Source organism: Gadus morhua, chromosome 15 (genome assembly GCF_902167405.1).
Source record: "Gadus morhua chromosome 15, gadMor3.0, whole genome shotgun sequence".
Taxonomy (NCBI): domain Eukaryota; kingdom Metazoa; phylum Chordata; class Actinopteri; order Gadiformes; family Gadidae; genus Gadus; species Gadus morhua.
The window spans coordinates 27,397,636-27,409,589 of record NC_044062.1 but is presented as its reverse complement, the minus strand read 5'-3'; positions in this window follow the sequence as shown (position 1 = coordinate 27,409,589).

The window sequence follows — 11,954 nt, the reverse complement described above, 5'->3', positions numbered from 1 at the left end:
ATGTTTTGACATTGATTTTTGGATAAAGTATGCAAAGTTTTGTTAAGTCACGCTCAGACTAGTGTCATTTGCATATTACATTAAAAAAAAATCCCCCGTGACACTGTCACCTTTTTTCCTCTGAGGAGTTTGCAGGTCTGGTTCTGTGTGGCACAAAATAAGTCAGACAACCGTGCTCTGGGACACTGTTCAATCGAATATTTTCGTGAGCATGATACGTAACAGAGTGTGTACCACACTATCTCCTGCCAAAATTGTAGCATCCATGTTCCATAATACAAAGTAGGGCTGGGCGATATGGGAAAAAGTTATATTTCGATTTTTCCCCCCCAAAATTTATATCACGATATGAACAAAATCACAATTTTTGCATAATTTCTTTTTATTTTCTGGTAAAAAAGAAAATGTAATACAAGAAAAAACAAATGTGATACACAAAAACAGCTTAACAAGCTCTTAGGTTTCACAGAACAAATTCTAGCAGCTTTAAAAAACAACAACGAAAAACATGAAGTGCATTTAACTTGTGCTGCAATGAAACAAAAAATTGTGCAATACTGTTTCTCACAAGTTGCGAGCAAGGAAGACAAGTGTATCCACCATCTCAGGTTTTAAAGCTGCCCTGTGGCAGGTCACAATGTTCCCCCCTGTGCTAAATACCCTCTCGGAGGGTGTGCTGGTTGCAGGGATGCACAAATAGTGCTTTGCAAGGCCGCCAAGTCTTGGGAAGTTCCTTTCATTCACCTTCCACCATTGCAGTGGGTCCATCTCACTGTCTGCATCTGCTGCTGTCAAGTAGTTTTCGAGTTCCCGCTAAACACTCTGTCTGTCATTGAGTGCTGGGCTGGATTCTGGTTTCTTAAAGAAGCTGCCCAATGACTTTTTTTGTGTCTTCAGGGGAGGGGGTACTGCAGCATCTCCTGCCTCTGCTTCCTCTGTTCTGACTGAAGTGGAGCAGTCCTCCAACATCTCAGACACTGCTCTCATTTTGATGGCATGAATGTTTTCTGGCTTAATGTATTGTGTCTTGAAACGCGGATCTACCAAAGTTGCAACATCCAGTAGTTCCTCAGTGTTCGGATCGGCATACTTTTCATCCAGGTATGACATGACTGTCATCTTCAATTCTTTGGTGAGCTGTGTTTCATCGTCGGATGGCTTGAGAATCTGTGTTCTGAAAAGTTGCAGCATCGGCTTGAGGTATGACACACTCACATAATTTTCACTGGAGAGTGCATCAGTGAATTCCAGTAGTGGATTCAGGGCCCCATTGACAGATTCCAGGACATCTAGGTCTTGCCATGTAGGAACCAGTTGTCTCGTCTTTTTGTCTGCTCCCAAGACCTGAGCGATAGCTTTCTGCTGCTCCAGCATCCTCTCCACCATCTTCTGACGTGAACCCCACCTAGTGGGTGACTCAGTCACTAACTTGTGCTGGGGTAGATGAAGCTCTTCTTGAGCAACAGCCAGATCTCTCTTCTTCTTCCACGAATAGCTGAAGGCAGCCACTGCTTTCTTACACACACCAAAAGCACGCTCCACTTTCTTGTGCTTTCCGGCTTTCTCTGTGGGGTGGGGGGTGGGGGACAAACTAACAAACAAAAAAAACAGAATAAGAAACCAGTATGAATATTTCTAATACAGAATAGTGCACATGAGGGGCTGGATATTCAAGACAGTATTTTTTAAATTACTAGACAAGGGCATGAATCCAGCATAGTTTGAATACCAGTTTATAATCTTTTGAGGTGGCAAATTAATCTTTGAGAAATAAATAAAGCATTTTAAGGGTGGCCTAATAAACATTATGAAGAGAAGGCCTTGACTCTCATTGTAAAACGTTCTTGTCTTTTTTCTTAAATAATAGTTTAAAAAATATATAATAATGAACATTCGTTTTTTTCATATTTATATGACCTGATAATACAATTAAGGTATGCAATTCTGCTATTCAACTTACCAACAGCTGAGTGAAGTCGGTGGCCAAAACCCTGTAGGCGAGTCCATTTGTTGAGGGTGGTTGCTTTTACTATATTTGCTCCACTATCTGTGGTGATGCAAACTTGTTTGCTTTCACTTAGCCCCCACGAACCAAGCGATTCTGTCAGCCCTGATGCAATTGCCTCGGCAGTATGGTCTTCAGGAAAGTATGCCGTTTGGAGGCATTTGCTCTTCATAGCCCAGTCTTGGTCAATATAATGAGCAGTGAGGCTCAAATATGGTTCGGAAGTTCGACTTGACCACAAGTCTGATGTGGTGGCGAAGTATGCCACAGCCCGCAGGTCCCTCTCAACCATCCCTCTGCACTCCGCATACAGGTGTGGGATTGCTGTCTGCGAGAAGTGTTTGCGCCCTGGGAGTTGATAACGAGGGTCAATCACTCTCATTAGGTTTTTAAATTCTTCCCTTTCGACAATGCGTATTGGCAGCATGCCTTTTGCGAGGAATTGTGTGATTGCGTGTGTAACGTCTTTGTGTCGTTTCGATGTTTTTTCATATGGCGCGATGCTGGAAAGAGCGGACATTATGGTCTGTTGATATGGCTTCCTTTTACTGGTGCTGGAGGAGGGGGCATTACCTGTCTTGCATAACTGTGCGTGCTCTAGTGGGTGGCATTGTCTTAAATGCTGAAACAAATTGCTGGTGTTTCCTGTTTTAGTAGCTACGTTCCTTCTACATATTTTGCACAGTGTATTACGCTGTTGTTCGTCCGACTTCAAATACCCAAAGTACCTCCAAGCAGCCGAACTTCTCGGACCCTTCTTTTCAACAATCTCCTCCGGGGCAGTACTATCATTTAATTGCTGTTCAGAACTCCCGTCTACAGAGTTCTCGCTCATTTTTATAGTCTGAACTGTCTTGCTGCAAGTTAACTGCGGCTTCGCGCTGCTGCTAGCTACACATGTGTGTATGTTGTTGTGTCTGCACAACCAAACGTCATGTGGCTCGCTTCCAACTGATTGGTTACGTGCGGCGCTGCATTCGCGGGTCTGTGAAAACATTGATTTTTTTTATTTTTTTTGAAGGCGTCGGCTAATCGAACGTCTCATTTAAAACCATAGAAAAAAATTACATCGCGATTAAAATCAAAATCGAAAAATCGACACAGCATACATAGGGTGCACTGTACTTTCTCCGCATACCTCTTCTGAAGCTCTCTCTCTCTCTCTCTCTCTGACAAAATGAATGGTTTGACATTCCGTTCTGTGGAAGACAAAAAACAACACAAGAAAAAAGAAAAAACAACGAGTCAACCTACCAGGTTGACTCGCTCGTTGAAACGGGAATCCGTGTGTGTGCCACGGAATATCAGTGTCATTAACTTGCATTGGAGCGAATTCCGTGGCCACATCACGGAAATCAGCGTGTTTCCGTGATGTGGCCAAGGATTTTGAGTTAAGCGTCCGTAGTCATTTCACAGATTCCTGTGAGACCAGGTTGTGGAGAATGTACGTGTGTGCTCTGGGACCACTTTATCCAGGACGGCAACTCCGGTCGGAGAGTAGGATATACAAACAACTGTTTTTGTGGCGCTTTGGGACCGCCAATGCAAGTACACGGTACTTGAAATGCTCGGAGAGTTCAGTGTGGGGACTGAGTAGGTGGTCCAGCGCCATCTTCAGGTCAGTAAAGTCTCTCTCATTGTCATTGACCAAGTTGGGCAGTGTTGGTACTGGGACTGGCTGCCTGGGAGGCTGGAGAGCGGATGGCATCTGTGTTGGTGTATACTAGGGCTGAAGGGCATACTGGACCGGCAGAGTTTGTACAGGCTGATACGGTGCTGGTCCAGGTGCTGGAGGCACCAGCTGATAGGCCGACTGAGTTGTTGGAGCAGGCTGGGGCTGGTACACCGGTTGTGGATGATGGCTCAGCTGGTACGGCGGCAGTTGATACACTGGCTGTGCAGGGATGACTGGCGGAGGCTGATACGCTGTCTGCGGGGGGACAGCAGGTGTGAATGGTAAAGGCGCCACTGCCCATGTGGTGGGTTGATAGGTAAACTGCTGAGGCGTGCCTACTGGGTGCTAGCCCACTGGCTGGAGAGCAGCTGCAGCGGGTAACTGGTGTGCAGGGTACTGCGCTGTTGCAGTCTGGGGTTGATTTGGCTGTGCAGGCATAGCTGGAGCATATTGATATGCTGGATAGGTAGGTGTCATTGGCGTAGGCTGATATTGGGCCTGAACGGCCGTTGGCATGCTGGCATAGATGATCTGCACAGGCGATGACACAGGCTGGATGGCTGGTAGGCAGGCTGGTTCCCTGGTGCTGTTGACAGTTGTTGGCCCAATGCTTGCATCGCCTGGAAATTAGAATGTGTCATGACCATACTCATCGCAGTGGGAAATGGCAGACTAGGAACTGCTCCGAATAGCGATGCAGAAGTTAATGTTGACAGTAGGGAGTCAACGTGTAGCTCTGCTGCCTTTGGCCTGGCGTACAATCTGTTATCGACACGGCTGCCTGGTTGGGAGTTCAACCAAGGTGAGTGGTTTGACAGGACGCCCAGACCGATATATAACGTTAGCTGTTGAAGCTGTATTCTGTTAAGCGCCGACTGTAGCAGCTCTGTTCGGAGGGGGCTGGCGATTGCAGCCCCACACACATGTGCAGGTGGCTGGGCAGATTACTCGGATACGATGCTATGTCCCATTGACTCGCCTTTTCGACTGCTCCTGGCGAGAAGGGACAGGGAGGGGGCCCAAGCGCAGTGTAAAGCTGGTCACCTGTAACGGCAGACTCGGTCTGCAGGCTGAGTGACCGCAGCTGCTGTGTGCTGGCGCTCTCGCTGTCATCTTTGAGGGGGGCAGTATAAGGCATGAGGGACTGTGGTAAGCTGACCTGATAACTCTGCATGTGTGCTGGAAGCTGTCGCGGCCTTCCTCTTCCTTGTGTTCTGCTTTCGGCTGCTGCTGTTCACTGTGCGTCCATGGCTCCGTCGTGGGTGAAGGAAATCCGACTCGAAGGAACAATATTGGAGAATGTACGTGTGTGCGCTGGGACAACACTATCCAGGACAGCAACTCTGGTAGACGCATACACAGGGAACAGTTTTTGTAGTTTATATATCTTGAATAGGCGAATGACATCAACGATGGCTTCAAAGAATAATCAAATGAATGAAGGAATGAATGAATAAATGTGCGAATGGTTTTTTGTAAGACAGAATAAGAAAATAGACAAATAATTAAGGAAATCTAATTTGTTTTTGTCCATCATCAGATCAGCATGCGTGGTTAGCGATAGTGATTGGTGATTGACCCATTCCTGATTACACGCAGTATATAGCGCAGAGAATTACGGACAGAGGGGGTTTGACTCTATCTGCGCCCGTGGATGCGCTTTCGTTTGGACGTCACTTCACTCCCTGAGCTTTCGTGGACGTCGTATTTTTTGATGGCAACACTCTTCACTTCCTCCCTCGTGACGCGGACGTCTCTTCACTCCCTCCGCTCTCGTGGACGCCTTGGTTTTTGTATCGTTTGGACTCTCTTCACTTCCTCCCTCGTGAGGCCCTATCGTTTGGACGCTCTCCGACGCTCCGTGGTCGCGATGGACATTGTGTTTAGGGAAGAGGGGGAAAATGGTGTAACTTTGTGATAATAACATGTCTTGATCCTGAAGTGGAAGATAAATACTCAAAACACATCCATGACTCTGTGTCTGCCTTTGCTGCCATTTTTGACACGTAACATAATTGGGGGCTCGTCCGGCCGGTTTTGATGAGTCTTTGGCATTAAGCAATTTTGACAAGGCAATTGGAATCCAACTCACTAAACTGATTTATTTCATAATCATGGCAGCAGCAGTGCAGCAGTTTTTGGAGTTACCTACCGTTACGGGTCTGCAGGAATAAAAAAAAAAACGGACTTATTGGAAGTTGCTAAATCGCTGAACCTAGTTAAGGTTAATGCAAGCTACACAAAAGCTCAGATTGCTAAATGAATAGCACAACATTTGTATGATGAGTCTGTGTTCACAATTGAAAACTTGGCTCCGTTTGTAGACGTTTATGGTGACCCTCAACCTAAGCCTAGCTCTGAAACTGAGTAAAAAATTTGCCTAATTCAGTTGGAGAATGAAAGACAAAAATAACTTGCTAATGAAAGAAACAAAGAAAGGCAGTTTGAACTGGAGAAATTGAGATTGGAAGGAGACAGAGAGGATAGCGAAAGAGAAAGACATGAAAGAATGGAAAAAGAACGAATGTTGATTGAACCAGAAAGAATTGGACTGGAAAGAGAAAAAATTGAAAAACAACTTGAGTTGGCAAAGCTAGAAAAAGCAGATCCATTAAGGGGAAACAAATTCAGTGCTAGCAGAGAAGTGAAGTTAATGCCTCCTTTTGATGAGCTGGAGGTTGACAAATATTTTCAGCATTTTGAAAAAGTGGCTGAGTGTTTAAGGTGGCCTACAGAATATTGGCCCTTGATGCTGCAAAGTGTGATAAAAGGAAAAGCACAACGAGCCTATTCAGCTTTGTCTGTTGAGGATGCCTCAAGTTATGAGGTGGTTAAGCAAGCCATTTTGACAGCTTACGAGCTGGTTCCAGAGGCATATAGGCAGAAATTTCGTGGTCTCAGAAAGGCTGATGACCTGACGTATGTTGAATTTGCTCATCACAAAGAGGTGTTCTTTGAGCGTTGGTGTGCATCTAGAGCTGTCAATAATGATGTCAGATTGTTGAAAGACCTGATGCTGGTTGAGGAATTTAAGCGGTGTGTTAAGGATGATATTAAGTCTTATCTTGATGAGAAAGATGCGTCCACACTATGTGAAGCTGCTAAGTTTGCAGATGAGTATTCACTCACGCACAAATCTAGGTTTGGGTCTCATGATAGGATATATCCACCTAAGAAGAGTGATAGTAAACCATATTTCGCACATGCACTGGATGTTAAAGAGAGAGGTGCTTGTATTAGGAACAAGTTCAGTGACACCCAGGAGGTCCCCACGGGTCCTATTTGTCATTATTGTAAGAAACCAGGTTATGTTCTGTCTGACTGCCTAACTCTTAGAAGAAAGCAGGAAAAAGAGGCCTCGCCTACCACTTTGGTGAACTCTTTGACAAAGATGCCTATTGAGTGTGGTTCAATGGAATCATGTTTTCCTGACATTGCTAAAAAAACTGAGTCATCTGATCTTCCGAGGGAAGAGTTCCTTCCTTTCGTATCTGAGGGATTTGTTTCTTCAAGTGAAAATTCTGCTCCTCAACCCATTTGAATTCTCTGCGATACTGGGGCTTCCCAGTCGCTTTTGTTAGGAGAGGCATTGCCCTCCTGTGGAAGTGAAGACACTGAAATGGGTGACTTCATTCTTGTTCAGGGTATTGAGGGGAGAATTGTGACTGTACCTCTGAAACAGAAGGAAGAATAAGGGAAGGTAAAAGGAAAAAAAAAGATGGGAAACAAAAACAGAAGATTGTTAAACTGGAGTTTAATTTTGCAAGAGTATGACATGGTAATCAAGCATATCAAGGGTAAAGATAATGTTAATGCTGATAGTCTATCTCGGTGTTAAGATGTTGAAATTGTAGATAGACCTGTCTGAAAATTTTGATCTATCGGATCAAAATTTTCCATTTAAGGGGGAAGGTGTAATGAACCTACATTTATACTTATACTGTTTCTGAATTGTTTTGTCATGATTCTGTATTTTATTTGTGGTCGAGGAAATCTAATTTGTATTTGTCAATCATCAGATCAGCATTCGTGGTTAGCGATAGTGATTGGTGATTGGTCCATGACTCTGTGTCTGCCTTTGCTGCCATTTTTGACACGTAACATAATTGGGGGCTCGTCCGGGATCTGAACCGGTTTTGATGAGTCTTTGGCATTAAGCAATTTTGACAAGGCAATTGGAATCCAACTCACTCAACTGATTTATTTCATAATCATGGCAGCAGCAGTGCAGGAGTTTTTGGAGTTACCTACCGTTACGGGTCTGCAGGAATAAAAAAAAAAAACGGACTTATTGGAAGTTGCTAAATCGCTGAACCTAGTTAAGGTTAATGCAAGCTACACAAAAGCTCAGATTGCTAAATGAATAGCACAACATTTTTATGATGAGTCTGTGTTCACAATTGAAAACTTGGCTCTGTTTGTAGACGTTGATGGTGACCCTCAACCTAAGCCTAGCTCTGAAACTGAGTAAAAAATTCGCCTAATTCAGTTGGAGAATGAAAGACAAAAATAACTTGCTAATGAAAGAAACAAAGAAAGGCAGTTTGAACTGGAGTAATTGAGATTGGAAGGAGACAGAGAGGATAGCGAAAGAGAAAGACATGAAAGAATGGAAAAAGAACGAATGTTGATTGAACCAGCAAGAATTGGACTGGAAAGAGAAAAAATTGAAAAACAACATGTCTTGATCCTGAAGTGGAAGATAAATACTCGAAACACATCCATGACTCTCTGTCTGCCTTTGCTGCCATTTTTGACACGTAACACCATAAATGCTATAACTGCCGACAACGGCGCGGCAGAGTGACGTACACATATGCAATGTATACACGAGGTGCAGGCTTATACACTAGCTGCCCGATTAATGAGTGAATCAACTAACACAATGGCATACACCAGCTCAAACACACAAGTCACAGCCAATATATGGAACCGTATTGCGGACTGCATATAACATTTATCCTGCATAAATATACGTCGTTCAGTATTGACTCACTCTTCACAAATGCATTCTCTGTCGTTGCGGGTTATGCAATAGAGGCGCAACGAACGAGTAGTCCTGTGCACCTCGTAAAAGTCTAGGACCCTACGGCGCTACCTAGGCTGTCCCAAGTGCCTGAATAGAAATAATAACCGACAGTATATATCTATGTGCGATACGATATAACAAACTAACAGGCAGTTTACAACACATGCACTTCCTGATGGTTTACAGAACATGATATTTCAAATCTGTGTATGTTTATCTATTTTGTCTAATGCATATTATTTTCTAATTAGACGGACAGGCATGCAGGTCGGAAGACAGGCTGCCTACAAACAGATGGACTGACAGACACAGGCCAGACAGAAATTAGTAGATTGCAATTAATTGTAATATATCATTTAGACTTTCTCCATAAATAAATGATCTTACTACATGAACTATTTCAAATTATACATTTGTTTAATCATTGTTGTTTTTTTACTGATTTGGAATATTTTGTGTGCACATTGAAACCCATTGAAGGTACGGCAGTAACTCTCTGGCGCCCTCTATTTGCCACCGTGCACCTGTCTTTAATATAGTATATCCATGTTCCCCCTCAAGGACACCGCTCCTGCTTCCCGGGGTTAGCCCTGCCCTAGACGATTGAAATAAAAACAGGCCTGCCCAGTTTCCCCCAGGATAGACGACTCTAAATAGCGTGGTTCCAGACCATTCTACTTGCTATAGTTTGGTCTGGCTTTGTGAGACTATTCTAACCCTAACACATTCAAGAATTTTAGCCATTGTAAAATAAAGGTCAGATAGTCGATATCGCTGTCTTACCAAGTGCAAATAGACAAAACGAAATTATTACTGGCTGCAACGCATGTTTTCACCACCGCATGGCGACACAGATCCACTGAACTACTATTCATTGGTGTTTCAACATATTATGCTACTACCGAATAACATTTAAAGTCACTTTACGAGTAAAATGTACGCACCAACGAAAAACCTACAGTGCGAAGACGTCATATTCTAGAGAAAGATAAGGCCTATTAATAATAATAATAATAATAATAATAACATTAATAATCTTTATTTTACAGTGCTTTCTAAACACAGTTACAAAGTGCTTTACAATTGTATCACCGTTTTTTTTTACAATTTTATATATATATATATATATATATATACGGGTCTATATCTTCTCTTTTGTATTCTCTGTGTGTGTGTGTGTGTGTGTGTGTGTGTGTGTGTGTGTGTGTGTGTGTGTGTGTGTGTGTGTGTGTGTGTGTGTGTGTGTGTGTGTGTGTCAGTGTGCGTTTGTTTACGCTTGTATACATCAGTCCCATAGGTCAGGCCCACTGATGTTAAAAAAACAGATCTAATGGCAATATAATGATACATATATCCAACTAAAATAAAAATATATTCCTAATATTGTTTAATCTATGTTTTTTCCATTTAGGCACTTTTTTTCACTTCTTTTAACAATATAGCAACTGATGCAGCAGCTCCTCCTCATACTCAGCAGTTTGGCTCAGGGGCCTGTACCACGAAGCTCGCTTAGAGGGTTAGCGAGGTATGTTGAGCTCAAAGCCTGGGTTAGTTGTACCACGAAAGTCGATCTCTTTTAGCGTCGCTGTATCACCATGGTGACTTATGCTCGCAACCAAACCTGGTCGGGAGCAGTTTTTCGGCTTTGGTGCGTTTTAATATCCATCCGTCTCGGTGGTCCGAGGACGTTGCCTAGCGACACGCACAAACACGCCCCTTTTCCTCGGAAGGCGATCTCGCCATCTCGGTTGAACTCAGTGGTGACCGAGCGAAATTCCGAGACAGAATTCAAGATGGCTGCGCCCATTGTGACTTTAAGTATGAACTGTTCTCATTGTGCTTGGACCACTTTGGTGGTTTAAATTTTAATTTCAATCACTCGTATTACTGCAATACCTTGCTGCGTCCGTATCTCTGCCTATGTACACAAATATATTGTATTTGTTTACAACTACCTTTGTTTTAAATGTGCTATATAAATAAACTTGACTTGACTTGACTATGGCCTATAGCCTACTTATATTGGATCGCCTGGTCCTCTGCCAATGCTACCGCGACAACAGCTTTCCGGGTGGCGTCCATGTTTTCCTCCAACGACCGAGCGAAATAATAAAACGCTTGAAGTTTGGGCGTGGCATCACATCCGAGATCCGAGTCGGTTCGCAGAGAATACTCGAACCCACCATTAGTCTAGCCGGAGATCGGCTACTTAAATCGGCATGCGCAGCTTCCTAGCCCCTCCTCTGACAATGGCGTCACTATTTGTGGGTGTTCCCGTGGACCTCGGCGGACTTCTCGTACAGGCGTCTCTCCGGAGACAGAGGGTTTTACGGGACAGAACCGATCCCTTGGCATTGTCTGACATATTCAGATTTCAGACTTTATTGTCATTGTGCAAACAACGAAATTTAAAGTGAGCTTCGTGGTACCATTTAACTCTGATTGCGAGTTGCGGCTCTGTCGAGCCAGGTTTTCCCAAGAAAGCCTGGGTATGTTCAGCGACGTTCGTGGTATACCCCCCAGGTTCGGCGTTAGTGTTTATCTTCCTGTGTTTGGATTTGTGGATTGCGAGCCTTGTCTGCAATTTTGCTCTGGTGATGCTTGACTGCAGCGCTGTCTAAGCTACCAGTTAGTGCTGGGTCGTGCCAGGCCTGTCACAACCGGGTTCTGTGTTGGTCTGAGTGGGATGGAAAATAAATAGCATATCCCAGAGAAAGCAAAGCTAACATTTCCCTCTTTGGATGTAATGTGGTTGTTAACGTGGTATTGGTGTGGTCGTCCATGCATCGGTGGAGGCTATTTCACGTGAAAACTTGCTCCAAACAGGATACATAACCCATATGCTGTCCATTTTTTCACAACAAGCTTTTTTTTTTGCAGCAGATGGACTGATTCCCTCATGCCATATCTGATAATGAGTGGCAGCCTTTATTATAGTAGCCTCGTGAGACCATCCACATATTCAAGTCTGCATCTCCGAATGGAGGCAGTCTGGCCTCTGCCGTGCAGCAGTAGATTTCCGTATAAGAGCGAATCCTTATGTTTTCCACCAACGCCAGCCATCAGCCTGAAGGTTCAGGCCTCTTGTGATCCTTCCTGGGGTTCCAGGATGTAGGAGAGTGAGCTCCACAATTCAATCTCACACGAATGAGATTATGAATTTATGTCTGTGTGGATATTTGCCATCAACTATGCCAAACTATGCCATGCAAATTCCAGTTCAGTTCAGTAGTTCAGTAGTGGGC